This window comes from Syngnathus scovelli, chromosome 7 (genome assembly GCF_024217435.2).
Source record: "Syngnathus scovelli strain Florida chromosome 7, RoL_Ssco_1.2, whole genome shotgun sequence".
In the NCBI taxonomy this organism is placed as follows: domain Eukaryota; kingdom Metazoa; phylum Chordata; class Actinopteri; order Syngnathiformes; family Syngnathidae; genus Syngnathus; species Syngnathus scovelli.
In genome coordinates, this window is record NC_090853.1 from 10,542,501 (window position 1) to 10,560,645 (window position 18,145).

Below are 18,145 nucleotides of genomic sequence, written 5' to 3' on the forward strand. Positions count from 1 at the left end.
GACAGATTAGAGGATTTAATAATTTAAAATGCAAAAGAAGTACTTTATGCAAACATGGGGAGAACGGGTGGCCCAGATTGAAACCCAGGTAGGTTTGTAAACAAAACAAAGAAAGAGTCGCCCACATTCTCATTAACTATTGTTCCTTTAAACTTTTAATGTCAACCACAACGATATGTGCTATGAACCCAACCCATGTGTCCCATTTGACAAGTACAGAACCTAAAAATAGTCAACTCAATTATATTTGCAGAATGTTCTCTTAGTACATGTGTGAGAGACTTCCCAGGCCACATAACCAAGCCAGAAGTGTCGGTCATTGTTGTGGTCTGTGCTCATTCATATTGCAGCGATGTGCAAGTGAACTCTGTTTAACCCCATGACAGCATTCATATATTCAAAAGGCTGTTCGGTCTCACCGAGCAAACCTGTTCCTTCTGCCCTTTGGATGCTTTAACTTGACTGACGTTTTGCTTGTGTGTGTTTGGGTGTGCGTGTTAGGAGTCAACGCCAACGAGCTCATTAAACTGTTAATATCGCTCTCTTCCTCTTTACCAAACCTCCCAAAGATATTGCATGCTTACTGGTTGAACACACACAGAGGCACACTCAGGCACACACAAAGCCTCATAAAGCTTTTTGGACTAAATGCGTGCCTGACTGCTTGCTTTAACGCACTCACTAAAAAACACACACACACACACGCACACATACACGGCTGCAGCACAGCACTCTTATTTAAACTGATGTGAGTGCTGTCACGACATCCGACTAGTCCTATTTGTTCCTCAGAAGCCTTGGCGTGAGAGAGCAGGGTCACCCCACTGGCTCTCATGCAAATTCATTCAGTGCTCACACACACACACACACACGCACATGCACGCACACACGTAATAGTCCAGCAGATAAGCAAAAAGACAGACAGGCAGTCATGCAGGCAGGAAGGCAGCCGTGTAGAGAGTCATGAAACCTGTCAGCAGTCAGGCAAATTGAGCAAACCAATCGGGTCAGACATGAAAATACATTTTCATAAAGTGTATAAATCAACAAATCTGACCACAAGTCCTGATTGTCTCACGTGGCAGCATGTGGCAACTCGGGCTAAAATATTACTGTAATTACTATGCAGCTTTCAGTGAACCGTGCACACCAATAATTGTCTTGTGCTTATTGGCAGGTTGGGTAAATGTTCAGCCAGTGATGATCTGCCCAAGTCCAGCTTGCTCTGACAATATGACCAGATCGGTATGTCGGTAGGTAAGTTACTTACTTGTAGACTTCTTTTACTCTTCGTTCATAGGTGTTCTAAAAATAGTTATGTCAGCACAGGACAATGGCTACATTTGTCTCATCGTGTTGTGAAATAGAATATCCCTCGAGACCACTCCAACTATTTTTCTGAAGTGGATAATGTTTCTAGATCAGAAAAGCATGCACTTGTATGAATCAGTATCGGTCCGTGGGAGGAACAACATTGTTGATCACTGAGCGAGGCGATGCCATATTGCGCAATAAAATTGTTTTCTGTACAGAGCATGGCAGCAAATTTTGAAGTGGATTATTTCCTATGGTGATAAAAAAAAATATTTCGGATTAAGAAAAGAAAATTCCACAACAGCTTGTTGAAGATGAAAACACAGAAGGGTCTGATGTGTAGCTTGCTGAACACTATGGAGGATTTAAACACAATGCAGAGTAAAGAAGAAAACATTTTTGTTTGAATTTTGAACTGCACATCCTTCACGGCATTCACATTTTTGGTCTCAGCTGTATTCCGAGGTCTTGCATCTTGAAATACATTGGCTTTGTATCTTTGATGGTTTTTGTTTTTGAAAACAAATGTTGAATTTGAATTTCAAATTGTTTGACCAGTGAGCTGGTCGACTTTTGAGTAGCCCACGTTTCATCAGTACATAATTTGACACAATTTTAATGCTGGGATTTATTTGTAGCAAAGAAGTCAATGCATTTAGTAATTTTTGTTGTGCCAAAACACTATAAAGCCTACCCCTAAGAAGATTGCTGATTATGACATTCTGTAATATTTAATACAAAACAAAAACACATCTGTTGTCCACTAGAAAATCACAGATGGGTTGAGGCAGTTTCATTGATGATGATTAAACATTTGGGAGATTTATTGTAGATTGGCTTTTGGTTCAATTGTGGCTTATGTATAAACCTTCAGTATTTATTGTTTGGCAGCGACACGCTAAATGACACGCTACTTTAAAAAAATATATATATATTGATATATAATGTCATTCAAATTGTCTATCCATCTATTCTGTATACTGCTTCTCTTGTTCGATCACAGTGGGAGAGGGATTCTCTGAGTTCACACAGAGTGAAACACCCTGGAGCTACCAGGCAATCCCAGGTCAATATTGAAGGTTCAGTATGCTAACTGCTACACATGGCCTCCTTCAACAAATATGTACAGTTGAAAGCCCCTGAGGTCACCCAATCTGGAATTTCTAACAAAACTTGAGGGAAAATGCACCTCAGAATGACATCATGCGTTACGCCTCACAAGTGTGCATTTGTATTACCCGTGGACTTTGCTTTTTTTTTTTATTTGAGATAAAAGATGGACCAGCCTCAACAAGGGATGTTGAGCTACACCTACAACTCAAATACTGTTAAACTGTATAGAAAAGTATAGAAAAGACAATTTTTAGACTTTTATATACTTCTCTGACAATTCACAATGTGTAACTTAAAACATTGCCTATACAGTTAATCGACTTTTGATGGTGTTTTAAATTTGACCCTGCATTGGTAAGTTTCCATTTTTTTTCCTATGGGAAAAATAGTTTTGAATTACAAACAAGTCCCAAACCAGCTTGTGTTTGACCTCATGGGTTATATAAATTGTGGAACAGCAAGGATGAAAGCAGACCGCAAGAGCTCTGCTGAGTCGCTGGTTAAACACAATCAAGTACAAAAACACAATGAGACAATGTAACAGGAAGTCGCTGTGTCACAGACAATGACGCAAAGTTGTATTTGGATCTCTGACAATGAGGGAGTTTTTATAATAAATGTGCAGTAAAGTCAGTAAAATTGTGAGTGGGGTTGCAGTTAATTTTGAATTTGCGGGTTTGAAGAACTTCAGGAGTCTGAAAGAGAACTGATCCCACTACATACTTATAATTTGATGCCATCAACCTGTGCGGTTGGCCATCTGATTTGTCCCACATACTGTCGCCTAGCCCCAGCACAAATATGTCAAGCGTGATAATATTAGGCATTTCATGCCAAAAAAAAAGAATTAGAATTGTGGGTCATATTCACCCCCCCATCATAAATCCATGCATGCACACATAGACACAGACACTTTTCCCTGTCACCCCCTCCTCCTCCTAAACTCCCCTCCCTCCCTCCCTCCCTCCCTCCCTACTCACACACACACACACACACACACACACACACACACGCACGCACGCACGCACGCACGCACGCACGCACGCACACGCACGCACACACACACACACACACACACACACACACACACACACACGCACGCACACATACATGCTTCATTATACACTTGCCCACATAGCGTGCCGGAAACAGACTCAATAGATGCCAAGTCCCTGCAGGCACAGTGCCCCTAAAACACTGGATGCACCTTCCCTAAATTAGGTTAATTTGTTTTTGAGACTGCTCAAAACAAAACACTGTCAAATATTTGTCATCTTAAAATTATTCTTATCAAAATATAGAATTCAAATAAACATAGATGAGCTAAATAGAAATAATGGTAACACCATTGGAAGATATGCACCGGGGCACGCCAGACAACATTTACCGTAATTTCCGGACTATAAATCGCGGTTTATTTTCATAGTTTGGGTGGGGGGGCGACTTATATAGGTTTTTTTTCACAAATTTTTACTTGATCATTAAGACATCACTTACTTCCAAGTATAGTTGACCACTTCCCATGTTATTTTTAGTATAGTTCATCACTTCACATGCTTTTATATCTTTATCTTGAACATATTCAAAACATAAAAAATAGAGAAAACATCAAATAAAGCAATTAACACTTTAAAGCTCCATATCCAAGTCCACTGTCTGCTGTATGTACACTTGCTCCATTTTTGCTCCTCTTATATTTATTATTATTATTTATTATTATTTGTTTATTTGTCATTTATTCAACACTCTTATTTATTCATTGTTTGTGCCTTCTTGGGTTTTTTTGTGTTGCTTGTATGCATATGTGTACTATCTCACCGAGGGATAGTGGGAACGTAATTTCATTCTCTTTGTGTGTCTTGGTATATGAAAAAAAATCGACAATAAAGCAGACTTTGACTTTGATAAAACAACCAAATAAACAAAACAAAAAACTACATCTGAAAAAAAATATATTTTCAGACGAAACTGGATGAGGGCGCTCTAAATTTCACCGTTGGCCGTGACTCATCAACTGGGTGGGCTTAAGAAAAATGGCACCAAAAAGAAACTCATATTTTGCAAGTTACAAACTTCAAGTTGTAAAATATGCAGCTGAAAACAGTAATCGAGCAGCAGAAAGAAAGTTTGGAGAACCATGATGTACCAATGGATTACTATTTCAAGTGACGTCAGTGGCACGGCGCGGTGCGGCGGTTGTTTACATAAAGGACACAAGTACCCACGTAAGGACTACCGGCATCACTTCACAGGTTTCTTTTATATCAAACAAATTGTTTTAGGTTATTCACCTGACATGTTTCGGCGGTTTCTTCCGCCTTCCTCAAAGTGTCACAGATGTGATAGTGACGTGTCTTTATCAGCTGATGGATGAAGGCTGTCAGATTTGACAGGTGAGCCACGCCCTCTGCTGTCCATTCACCTCTCCAGAATGCTGTTCCAGGTTGTAGAGAGCATATAGGCTCCCTCATCCCTGTTGATGGTTCTCGGGCCCCGCTTACGGATCTCAATGGCCTCCCTGATCCAACGCTGATGTTTATTTTCTTCAACCTCTACAACCTGGAACAGCATTCTGGAGAGGTGAATGGACAGGAGAGGGCGTGGCTCACCTGTCAAATCTGACAGGTGAGCCACGCCTTCATCCATCAGCTGATAAAGACGCGTCACTATCACATCTGTGACACTCTGATGAAGGCGGAAGAAACCGCCGAAACATGTCAGGTGAATAACCTAAAACAATTTGTTTGATATAAAAGAAACCAGTGAAGTGATTAAATAAGGAAAAACAAAATGAACTTAGTACAATGACTACCGGCATAATTAGCGGTGATCATTTCTAAGTGACACGGAGGACAAGGAGTTTGAAGGAATTAAGGATTTGAAGTGACGTAGAAGGTTTGAAAAACTATTATGGCTTTTATGCACGCCCGGTCCTACTCTACTGAGTCGGGGGCCGGCACTCGGCCGAGTGGCTGTCCGCAAACGGTGCATGGGGCTCGGACATGACCATTACGCACGCCCGGTCCTATGCCATGGAGCTCTCGTGTCTGGAAGTCTACGCCGCCACACGCTTGGAAGTTTGTTTTGTTTAATAAAGAGCCGTTTACCAAACCCACGTCTATCCTCGGCTGGGTGGCTGTCCGGGGACGGTGGATGGGGCTCGGACATGGCTTTTACGCACGCCTGGTCCTATTCTATGGAGCTCTCTTCCACCTCCGTGGCTGGAAGTCCACGCCGCCACACGCCTGGAAGTTTGTTTTGTTAAATAAAGAGCCGTTTACCAAACCCACGTCTTTCCTTGTACTTTGTTAACGCTATAATATAGTTATATACTAGATCTGTGGAATAACAACGAGGCTAACGTCAGGGCGCACGAATTGGAGTGACACCGATGGTTTTATAAACATGTTATTTATGTAATAGTTGTCCTAAATCACTCTATATGTTACGTCAGGCCCGTTCTCAGCTCCTCATTTGTGTTTGTCACGTTAGCATACCTATCGTTTAGCCTGTTGCTATCGTATTGAATGATCGATGGATTTAATGAATTGGAGTGACATCGATGGTTTTATAAACATGTTATTCATGTAATAGTTGTCCTTAATCACTCTCTATGTTACGTCAGGCCCGTTCTCAGCTCTTTGTTTGTGTTTGTCACGTTAGCATACATATCGTTTAGCCTGTTGTTGCTATCGTTTAGCCTGTTGTTGCTCGTTCATGACTGTTTTTGATGTGGGATTTTGTCGAATAAATTGCCCCCCAAAATGCGACTTATACTCCGGAGCGACTTATATATGTTTTTTTTTTTTACTTTTTGGGGCATTTTATGGCTGGTGCGACTTATACTCCGAGCGACTTATAGTACAGAAAATACGGTAGTTAGAATAAACTAAAAATATTTTTTTGGTACAAAATGGATACAGGATCCATTACAGTAGCTTCTGTGTGTAACTCCTTGTGTGCCCTTGCTGCAGGGGCATTTGATGTTATTACAGTTTCCAAAGGGCCAAGAGAAACATAGAGAAAAAGAGTTCAAAGTTGTCCCCTTTAACCCTCTTTACCGTGGCAGGGTGTGAGGTCTGATTGCTGTCTGCCTGACTGCAGCATTTCGCCCCCTCAGTCACATTCAGCAGTCCCTTCCACCTACGGGTGAAGATAAACAAGCACGGAAGGTAGGCTAGACTTGAGTGGGTGTGTGTGTGCAACATGCATCCCAGTCTGCACGATTCGTTGGCGGCTCCATAAATAGCATGACATGCAACCCGAATGAAATCATCTCAAATCGCTCGCTCTTTCCCTTCTCTCGCTCTTCTGTTACAAAAGGTGACATTAACCCAGATTTGGACACAGGTTTGGGTTGGTCAGCCACAAAGAATTGAGGGCATTGATATCACAGCAAAAGGAAGTAAAAAAAAAAAAAAAAATCTGTCTGAAGACATTTGTAGTTCGTCTAATACCATGAGATGATTGGCCCTCTAAAAGCCCCTGCAGGAATGTCTGGCCGTAATTCCACATTACTTCTGAGACAATACATTAAATGCACACGACCCAAACAGTGCATGTAGTGAGCGACACATGCAAGCATAATCGGCAGATCTCAACAAATGGGATTGGAGCTGCTTCTAATGTAGTTATCCATGACTATTTAAATAATTAAGATAAATCATAAAACTTCTGTTGTACACGACTGTATTTTGAAATCTGGATGCTAACTATCCATTTTGAATGTACTATAGGTACAATAATTTATTACTGAAAGATGTAGGATATTTGAAATTTGATAATCCCTCATGCTCAAGACATAAATGATTGATTTGACAATTAATTCCATATGGATGGTCCCAGCGTGTGCATGTTTGTGTTGAATGTTCTCATTCATGTTCGTCGTGAAGTAATTTCATTTACGATGAATTTTTAAAAAAGGTATTTCCATAAAAGAGGCATCAAAATCAGAATCAGCTTTATTTGTCAAGTTTGTGCATGCCAAACAAGGAATTTGACTCCCGTTGATCTCGGTCTCTCTACAACAATCAAGTGACTAACAATATTCAGGTGACTAACATTGAAGTGGCAAGAACAGGATATTTACACTTTGTGTCAACACTTGTTGTTGTTTTTTTTTGGGCCAAAACTAATTTGTGTCCTGAAGCTGTTGCATCCAAATTCCGTTTGTTCCACACAGGTTATTCTGTTGCGCTCACACTCTATGGTGCGCCTTTGTGTGCTCCCCTGTCACGACTCGGGCATGCGGCCCATGCAGAATAGATGAATTCATAAACAGCTTGCCATCTCTCACATTAGAGTGATTAATAGTTCAATCAGGGCTAAAACGGACAAAATGTCACGGGGGGGATAGTTGTCATGCGAAATCAGGCTTTTTATATCCACGTCCATCTAAAGGGATAGGCCTGCTTAACGTTGCCACAGAGCGTAACTAATTTATCTGTGCTGTGTGAGCCGCTGATTGAGGATCTCTGTTCTACTGTTTAAATGTAGAGCCCGGAGACAGTAGGGGGGCATTCGAGCTATTAGTGTGCGTGAGCATGAAGCCTGCTTTTTGATTGGGCTGACTTTGTGTGTGAGTGCAAAAGCACACGTGGCTGTTTACATGACAAACTTTTTAATTCAAATAAAACCTTGCCGTGTCTGCGAGATGTCTTAGTCTTATTATCTCTGTGTGCTTGTCTCCTGCGTGTCCTCTCACTCCATTTCCCTCTGATGGCCTGAGAGGGCATTTCATGTCTGGCATGCAGTCGCGCACGGAGGACCATCTGATAGGAGTGACCGCTGGCCCCAAGTTAGCCAGAGGTCTTTAATGTGGGGTCAAGTGTTGACTTGGCGTGATGCTTTCCCTTCACTAATGGTGAGCTGATAGATAAATGCCCTGAAAGCGTGCACAGACACATACCAAACAGAAGCTGGGTTAGGCTTGTATTACTGCTCTTCTCACACAATCGTCCTGCATTCGCTGCCACGTTTTCTGACTGATGCAGTATAACATCTTCAACCTATACAATGCAGGCGATTAACACTATTTGGCAAAGTCATTACAGTATGGCTGTTAGTCAGAGGAAATCACCATCATGTACAGTCTATAGGCTTAATACCATAAGCTTGACTGATTAATCTATCGAACAGTGTGTCCATCAAATAGGTTTAATATGGTGCACATCACGCTAAGGGATTTAGCCTTACATTAACCTCCGAGGATAAGAGCTATTAATCAGTTTAACACCCACCTTAAATCCTGAAAAGTTTACTTGATATTTTGAGCCAATAGGGCGGAGGACACGGCATCTAAAGACTCCAATCCTAGGACGTGAGTGTACAGCTTCAAAGGTCAAACGCGTTTGTTTAGATTTCATAACAATTATTTTCTACAGGAAATAATAGAACTAAAAAAAGTCTTCAATTGTCACCATCATAAAACCTTTAATAAAGTCCAGGCATTGTTTTAAGTAACACTCTTTCATACCGTTGTAATATTAATACTTTCTTAATACTTGATGACAGTTAACAAAGGTACAATGAGCTTTTTGTCTCATTTTTATGATTTCTTCCCCCCCCCCCCCCCCCCCCACCCCCATGACACAAAAGTTAAAGGTTAATCACAACAAAGCTACAAAACAGTCTGATAATAGTGACTATTCACATAGTGGTGTTGGCGTCTTGTCACTTTGAATCTAGTTGACCTACCGCTGCTGTATTTTTTCTTCTCTTCTTCTGAGTTTTCTCTTAACAATGATGGCTGGTCGTTCCTATGGAACTGTGATCATTTGCTTGATTGACAGACTGATAAAATGTTATTTTGATCAGTTACTCCAGGAAGTACAATAAAGATAAGGCCAACTATATATAGACATAGAGAATACCTACCTGGCTACCTCAGAGTTGGCTTTCTTGTTTGATGTGTTGACAAAGAAGCCACTTTTTGTTTTCAACTGAATGGTTTACATTGTTTCTACTTCTCTGCTTGTTTCCAGGAGACAATGAGATCTGCATGGAGGCACAGGAGGAGACAAAGGTAGGGATGTTTTTGATATACCCTCATTGTTCTCCCATCCACCCACGGCCCCATTAGATAAAAGAGGTAGGCAGTCATTCCAGAGTCATGGTTTGGAACTATATTTTTCTTTGAAGGGTTTTTCTTTTTTGTACACATACAAACAAACAAATAAACTTTGCTAGATAGATAGACAGAGGTGACATCCATTTAACAGCACACATTCTTTGAACACAACATAACTGAAGTAACACAACCGATGAAAACCAACACATACAATTACTCATTGAATCTGTTTCACTTTATTTCCTTCCTTATGCTGCACTGGTACACAAGACAATAAGTCAATGCTGTCAGGTTTATGCACCCATCTGTTTTAAGATAGAGTAGGCAGACGTTAAAGGGCAATGATGGTGTGTTGCTTTATATCCTTGTCAATGTCAGGTGGCATTCCCATGTCCCCATATGATGCACCATATGCTAAGAATATGAATTATTGCCTGCCGTTTATGTCACATAGCTCTTACACAGGAAGAACAAGAGCTACCCCGGGAGATTGTGTGGGGAAAAAAAATCACCCTCACTCATAACTTTTTTGATACCATGACATGATTTTAAAATTATTCTACCTGCAGTGTTTGATTTTTGTCTTTGCTCATGTCATCTGTGCCAAGTAAATGAGCATATGAAATATCCCCAAAACTATATATATTATCTATACATCTATAGTGTGTAGTTTTAAAACAAAAATATTGGTCAGTGATATCAGTTTGGAGAAGCAGGAGGGTATCGGTTATCATATCAGTGGACCAAAAAAACATTATCGTGCATCTCTATTATTTATAGCTCTTCTAAGTCAACTTTGTTTTTTCCCTCCAACTTTATTTGTCTTTTTCTTGAAGTTTCTCTAATTTTGCACTGTGTCCTTTTGATGGATGGTAAACAACGCACGCCAACGTTATTCATTATGTGCCCATACAAAGACTGTCCCCACTACCCTCCTCCCACAAGGTCTCACCATCCATTTATGTCTCAGAGTGAGCTAACTCGGATGGAACTCAATGTTATTTATTGATTTTTGAGATGGACATCTTTCGCTCTGCGGTGGTCTGTTTGTTAAGCGTCACAAGGGGCATGTGATCATCACGCAAAGAGCAAAAGCAGTCAAATTTAACCCCCAACCCAACCCCCATTCATCTCTATTCTTCACTTGGCTTGGATTCCTATAGGTCAAAACAAAATAGAGGATGTTCTCAGCTAAATCTCTACTAGGAATACTTCAACATCATTTATTGGAGGAGGTTTAGGGTGGCTTGCCTGGGACGGGGGGGGATGAAGAACAAAAACCAACAGAGCCAGTGTGCGATGTGAGTGTAAAGCTGTGGGCAGCTCCACATGCACAAGTTGGTGTGGGAGGCAAAGACGAGGCGGCGTACTAACAGGCCCATTTAAGTGCTGTTAATCCTGGTGTGCTGGGAGATCACTAGCACCAAGGTTTAATGGTGGGCTGCTGAGATGGACATACACAAAAAAAGCATAGTTCAGTATATCCCCTGTTAGCCATTCACTTCCGCCATCATGTTTAGCACAGCTTTCTATGATATTTCCAAAATTGGGCCAAAAGGAAACCAATAGATTGGTGTTGACCAGCAAGTATTTGCACCAACTAACCTGTGACCCTGGCATTTATTGTGTCTCTCCTATCAATCCAGTATTGACCCTTTTGGGTCACCATGCTTTAACCAGTGTTCTATGATGTATGAACAGCTCATACTAAGCCTGATCTTGCAAAACTGTCATTTGGTGTGGTAAAATGCCAAAGCGGGCAGCTCGGTGACGCATTGGTTAGCACGTCCGCCTCACAGTTTGGAGGTTGCAGGTTCGATTCCACTGCCGGCCCTCCCTGTGTGAAGTTTACATGTTCTCCCTGTGCTTGCGTGGGTTTCCTTCGGGAACTCCGGTTTCCTCCCACATCCCAAAACAAAAACATGCTTGGTAGGCCGATTGAGCAATCCAAATTGTCCCTAGGTGTGAGTGCGAGTACGGATGGTTGTTCGTCTCTGTGTGCCCTGCGATTGGCTGGCAACCAGTTCAGGGTGTCCCCTGCCTACTGCCCGATGATTGCTGGGATAGGCTTCAGCAATCCCGCGACCCCCGTGGGGACAAGCGGTACAAAAGATAGATGGATGGAAAATGCCAAAGCTTTTCACACAGAGTAAAGCGACAATTGCCTCGAACAGATGATTATATCCATGACAAAGTCAGCGCCAACGTCTAATGTGCCATGTAAAATACGCTTTGGTTTCAGCAAAGTCGGGTCGTGTGCTGTCAGGATCGAGACTGAAACATCTGTTCCCGTATTGCAGGCACCTTTCGTTTTAGGGTTCTGATTTTACCTATGAAAGCGAATTATAGGTAGGACCGTTGCCATAATAGGCAATTTAAAAGAGGTTATACATATAGTTGGTTCTTTTAACAGGCTGCATCATGTAAAAGGGTATAAATGGAGTATACCCAAAAGGTTGTTCACAATCAAGCATGGGTTGAGGTTCACCACTTGGTCAACAACTGTGTGAATAAATAGTGCAACAGTTTCGGAACATTTCCCAAGATATATTTGCATGGCATTTAGTGATTTCTACAATACATAAGGTCATTAAAAGATTCAAAGGATCTGGAGAAATCTCTGCATGTAGGCAACAAGGCCAAAAACCATCATTGCTATAACCTTTAATCCTTCCGGCAGTGCATTAAAAAAACTGTATCATTATGTAAAGGATATTTGTACGGGCTATGTAGCAGATTTACATACAAAAGTGTTGATATGATTCACAGTGTTCTCTTATTGTATTGCGTCAAAACTTCAACCAAGTGATACAAGTTGTATTTTCACTAGTGATCTCCTCATGGTAGAAAGTGCCTCCTTCAAAATTCGAAGCAAGGTGAGTTTGCTCTTAATATTAAACTTTGATATGCTCCCAGCTTGTTAGCATAGTGTTCCAGTGCAATCGTAGCTGAGGGATTAGTTGTTTTCAGCAGCACAGCACAGCGCCTGAGCACCTCTTGTTCTGCGCCAGGTGCTGATACTACCCTCATTCTCCTGTCAAGTGCCACAGAGGACCTGAAACACACACAGTAGCGTAACAGCACAAGACGTCCACCTCCAGCTGAGAGGGAAATGCAGTCAGAGGATAGTCGGGCTAGAACCAACAGAGGAGGGACAAGAGGGGCATTACGCCTACCTCTTTTAATGTTTGCTGTATGTGTGTGCGTGTTCGAGTAGACACAATGTAACGGGACAAGACGTATACTTTAAGGATGATTGGTGAGCATGTGGAGAGCAAAATGGAAGAGAATAAAGCGCAGCCTGCTGTGTGCAAAAATGAAGGGTTTTCCACACTGAGACGCTTTTCCCCAGTGTCACATAAATAGACAGGCATGCAGTCGCTTTTGTGTACTTAGCTCTTTCCTTTTTCAGACAGTTATTACTCCTGTTTGCTCATGTCACAGCAAACATGCGCATGACAAATCCAAGAGGACAATTGAGACAATGCCTTTAAATTGCCTGCGTTTACATGCACTTTTCTTTACACATGCTCAAAGGCTAAAGCACACCACAGCATGTATTCACATCCTTTAATTTTATTCATTAGTAAAGAGATGCTGCATTTTGTTTGCCAGTGAATTCATAACGTATTCACTCACCGTCTCCTGTATTCTTTCTTAGTTGTTCTCAATCTACAGTATATCCAAATTTTGCGGGTTTTCTTTCTTTTATCAGAAATAATGTTTTGTTTTTATCCCTTCTTTCATACATTGATTCATTCATTGCCATTTCAATCACTATTTAATCATTCCCGCTGCCCCAGAATACAAATAGTAGAATTCTCTCCTTGGAATGAAAACATCACGACATTCTCAATGAATCGTAACCGAAGAGCAAAATTAATTCAACAAAATAAATGTCTACAAAACCTAAAATCGGATAAATTACATTCATTTTATTTATTTATTTATTTATTTATTTATTTATTTATTTGTTTATTTATTTATTTATTTATTTTCTAAAAGCGGAAAACAAACACACACACACATTTCATACGGGCAACCTTGTGTTGTATGCGTATGTGTGTTCTTTGGAAAGCCATTGTGTAGACAAGAGTTATGTTATTGACAGTCTTTGTTTGCAACAACTTTGTTTGCTCAGTTATTTCTCTGTAAGAGACCAGTGATGAGTGTTTCGTTTACATATACAAATCCACCATTCTTATTCATTATAAGGAAGGAAGATGAGCATCTGTTGGGAGGAGTCATTTGTTCTTCCAAACTTCTGACTACCCAACAGTGGGGGCAAAACCACTTTTGACCTCCTTCTCCCTCCCTCCCTCCCTCCATGAATTCATTTTGAATTGGAGCATGGCAAAGTCTTCCAAGAGAGACCACATGTCCCATTGAGCACTACTCATTTTACTCTCGCTCTCACTCCCTCACTTCTCGCCTCCCTCAATAATGGATGGCTGCTAGCCAGACACACTCCTCCCTTTTTTATGATCCTCCTCCTCAGTAAAACCTCAGCAGGCCACTGGATGAGGCTGCCAGATGTGTTGTCGCTTTACTCGAGTCAGTATTAATGGGAGTTGCTTCCTTTCTCCTTCTACAGTTCCTCCTCCATGTTTCCTGCCTCTTTTCTAAAATGAGGGGCAGAGACAGATTATTTGGGGGAGATGGGTGGGGGGTGTTGTTTCATCAGGTGAATGATAATCTGCAGTAATGACTGAAAGACCGCATGGGGATTACTGTGCAATATTGGCACGGGTGTTGTCTGGGGCCTGCTAAAGTGACGATATTACATTATAATGCACAGGTCATTTCAAGGTCAACGGCAGTTGCTTTCCCACATGTGTCATTTGTATGTGAAATATGTAAAGTAAAATAAAAACAGGCTTATCGTTAAATGTTTGAAAACAATGCAGCATTTGACAATCTACAATTTGTTTTCCAATAAAATAAAGTCGAATCTAAATTATGCGAGCAGCTTTGACAATCTTGTTTTTGTTGTGTCTGACTCTAATTATACGGATCTAACGTTTTTTCATCCACGTACAAAGAGAAGTGCAGTTGAAAGATATCGTTGGGAAGCTTCAATTAATTGGCTGCAGTAAAAGTGAGTGAGTGTTGAGAACAGAAATACAGCCTCTCAGGTGTTCTATATTTGTCTCCCAGAGCTTCCATTCATTTTCAGTAGGGTAGGTAGGTAGGTCAGTAGGTAGGTAGGTAAGTAGGTAGATATTGAAATATAGTTGTTCTGTCAAAAAAAGGTCCACACAAAGATGTACCTTTGATTTAGTTTTACTTTAGAATTATTTATGTGTGTGTGTGTGTGTGTGTGTGTGTGTGTGTGCGTGCGTGTGCGTGTGTGTGCGTGTGTGTGTGTGTGTGTGTGTGTGTGCGTGTGTGTGTGTGGGGGGGGGGTGCGTGCGTGCGTGCGTGTGTGTGTGTGTCTGTGGCTGTGTAACTATTTCAGAATGCTGAAGTGATAAGAACAACTACAGAAAGAACATTCCAGCTCCACAGCACACAGAAAGGCCTCTGAGTAAAACTGATGGTGTCAAGCGCTATGCTATCCTAGAGAGACCTTTCAATAAACTTGAAAGTTTTCTTGCAGATTAGATCCACCGCAAAGTAAAAAGACTGCTCGTGAGAGCATTTGTTTTCTTCTCGTTCAAGAGCTCAAGTCAAATGAGGGCTGTTGTTTGCGATGCCTCGCCGGTTGCCATCTACTCAGATATAATGACGTCTAATTCCAACTGGCCGCGGCTGCAAATGAAGGTCACAAAAGCAGGATCACTTTTAAGAAGCGTATGGGCTCCTGCACAAATTGGACAGCGGCAGAGAAAGAGAACGTGCAGAGACAAGCAGGCACGCACAGTTGAGCCAGTGTTACCTCCTCTGGCCTCTCTTGGCTGACTGTGCCATGCCATGTCGTGCCGATCCGTGTGTTGTGATGCGTGCTCGAGTGGGGCTAACGGAAGCACATGTGCTGTCTGTTAACTCTGATTAATGTAACAGACTCTCCCCTTCGCTCTCTACCTCTTTTTTTTTTTTTTTTTTTTTTTTAACTGGCTGCCCTGCTGTCCTGCCTTTACCCCGCCTGTCTACAAACAGTCTGCGGTGCAAAGCTGCAGTCAAACAGCAAAACCATTGGAGAGTTTATTGTTTATTTTATTGAATTATTGTTCAGTTGAGGTTGCACAAGTGTACTGTAGACCTCTAATTCTCTTGAACTCTTCTCTTTTCTCTGTACTTACCAAAGTTTGCACTTTCCTCCTCATTGCAGCAAGCGGGAGTCAGTTAACTCACTCATCAATACTATAACTTACTGCACCCTACCCTTTACATACCATCTTGTTGCAAATAGAGAAGAGACACTCACACATGTCATATGATGTGTATTGTGCTGTGGGATCCAGATGAGTGGAATCTCAGTGTTGGCTCTCGCTACACTGAGCACCACAGGGGGTCTTTATCGTTGCAAAAATCAACAAAGCCGCTGTCACGAAGTGCCATCCCGATCACACATACGTGCACATCTAAGACCGCACATGCGCCCTGGCATCCAAATACACACCCACCGCTACACGCAGAAAGGCGAAAAGGACAAAGAAAAAAAATCCTAAAGTGGTGCTCAGGCGCGCACGCAAAGTGACAAAAATGCTCTAGTTTTGACACGCAAAGACAAGTGCACAGCTGGACAACAAAGAGGACAATCTTGATAAGTACCTAGAGCAGCCATGGATCGAAAAGGAAAATGAGTTAAGAAAATTAGGAAAAAACAAGGATAAGTCCCTTAACGACTTAATCCCATCTTAAACGGTCGCGTGATCTATCGTGTCTGTGATTTTGCCGACAGCGAGGAGAGGGATGAAGTGGCACTTAAGCAGATAGAGAGAAATCATTTGATAAATTGAATCACGGGAACACAGTTTGAAAGAGTTTCAAAGGATCCAGATATGATTTGTGGCTCCCCCCCCCAGATTTTTGTTTTTGTCCACATTCTCTAAATCCACCACCCGTCATTATTGATTAAATTTAATCCTAATGTCTGTAATTCTCCAGGCACAAAATGCGCCTTGTTTGCTTCCATCACATCTCCAAACACATTTCATTGTACACTCAGTTTTGCTTCACTGGCTATGTGAGTCACTGTAGCTGTCGGCACGCCTTCTCTTCTTTATTAAAAGCCTTCATCTTTTACTTATCTGGTGCGTGCAATAAATAGATAACCACAAATGGTGTTTATTTACCGCACCGGATGGTTATAAGCGCTGGGAATTCAAGCAAAAGAAGCACTCTGAAAAACAAAGAAAGGAAAACACTAGGAAATAGATCATAATGCTGTTCATAAAAGTGAAAAACAATAATTTGTTGAGTGCTTGCAAACGATAAGCGACGGATGGAGACGATCCCGTTTTCCCCTTTGTAAGTGGTCGTGGCATCCTAAAAAGACAAATGAAAGCAAAATTAAGTTGTTGATATTCACACGCTGGGATTGAAACTGTTATTTGTATGTGGCCATGAAAACCAAAACTCAATTTGTCAGACTGACTTTGTTTGCGTGCGCTGAGCTTGATTGTGTGCGAGTGCTTACACGCATATTTGGTCACTTTTTGGTCAGACAGTTTGGTCACGGAATGCATGTTTGGGTGTACTGTAGTTGGCTGGAGCAAGGGGGGGGGGGGGTAATGTGTATTCATGTGTGTGTCTGGTGTCTGAGCATATATGTGCTCATGACAGTGACCCACTTCTGGTGTTTTGATGAACCAGATGGATCACGGCATCTGTAGGCGAGGAGGCGGAGGTGGACAACAACAGGGAAGCAGGAAGAAGAGGAGATAAGGGAATAGACAAAAGGAAGTGAAGAAGAGGACAAAGAGGGATGCAATGGGGAGATGAATGATTACGTGTGGAGAGTGCTGTTCGGTTTTCTGTCGCGTGTTCTTTAAATTCGCTACACGAGACAATAAACGCAGACTTTCCAGACAGGCGCGCACAGACAGTCAGGGAGTTAAAAAGGCATCATGTAAATTAATGATGTGTTTCATCCTGGCAATATAGCAACCGGCGACAGAAAGCACCCATTCCGTGTCCCACGCCCACCTGCACCCCATGTGCGCCCCCTCCTCCCCACACACCCCGCCTAAATGTCTCACATCAGGCGAGAGGTAATATCAACATGTTTAATTGATGGAGCATGGAGGCATTGTGGCGATAACATGGATTCAGGAGTGGGTGCCAGCACCTAAGCACGCACATGTACAGTGCACACACGCATGCACAAATATACACACACATACAGCATGTACATACATGTCATAGATACTATCTCACAATTACAATATACCTTAAGGCTGTTATAAGCTTTGACTTGTAAAATGTTTACTCAATGATGAGCCACTTTGTCAAAATTTAAAATTGTATTAGCAAGCATGTTGAACAAGAACAAAAGTGCCTTTCAAGGTGTGCTTAAGGAAATGTTAGAAGCTTTCTTTGGTGTTATATACATTTTTGCAAAACTGTGAATGCAGATCAAAGTTAAACTATTTTAGAATATGGTAACTGAAGTAATTTGTAAAAACTTTCAACATGTGTGACAGTGTGAGACCTCCATCAATCATTTCATTAATATCTGGATCTTTGGTTACATATTTGCCACTT

The 18,145-nt window shown here is 41.6% G+C and overlaps 1 long non-coding RNA gene across 1 annotated transcript in view; it reads left to right on the plus strand.

The window, feature by feature from the left end:
* Positions 1-18,145, plus strand: part of LOC125972132 (uncharacterized) — a 65,844-nt gene that overhangs the window by 14,346 nt on the left and 33,353 nt on the right. The window contains exons 2-3 of the long non-coding RNA XR_011087058.1: positions 1,178-1,257; positions 9,411-9,451. This is a non-coding gene — a long non-coding RNA (uncharacterized lncRNA). The remainder of the gene's footprint in view (positions 1-1,177; positions 1,258-9,410; positions 9,452-18,145) is intronic.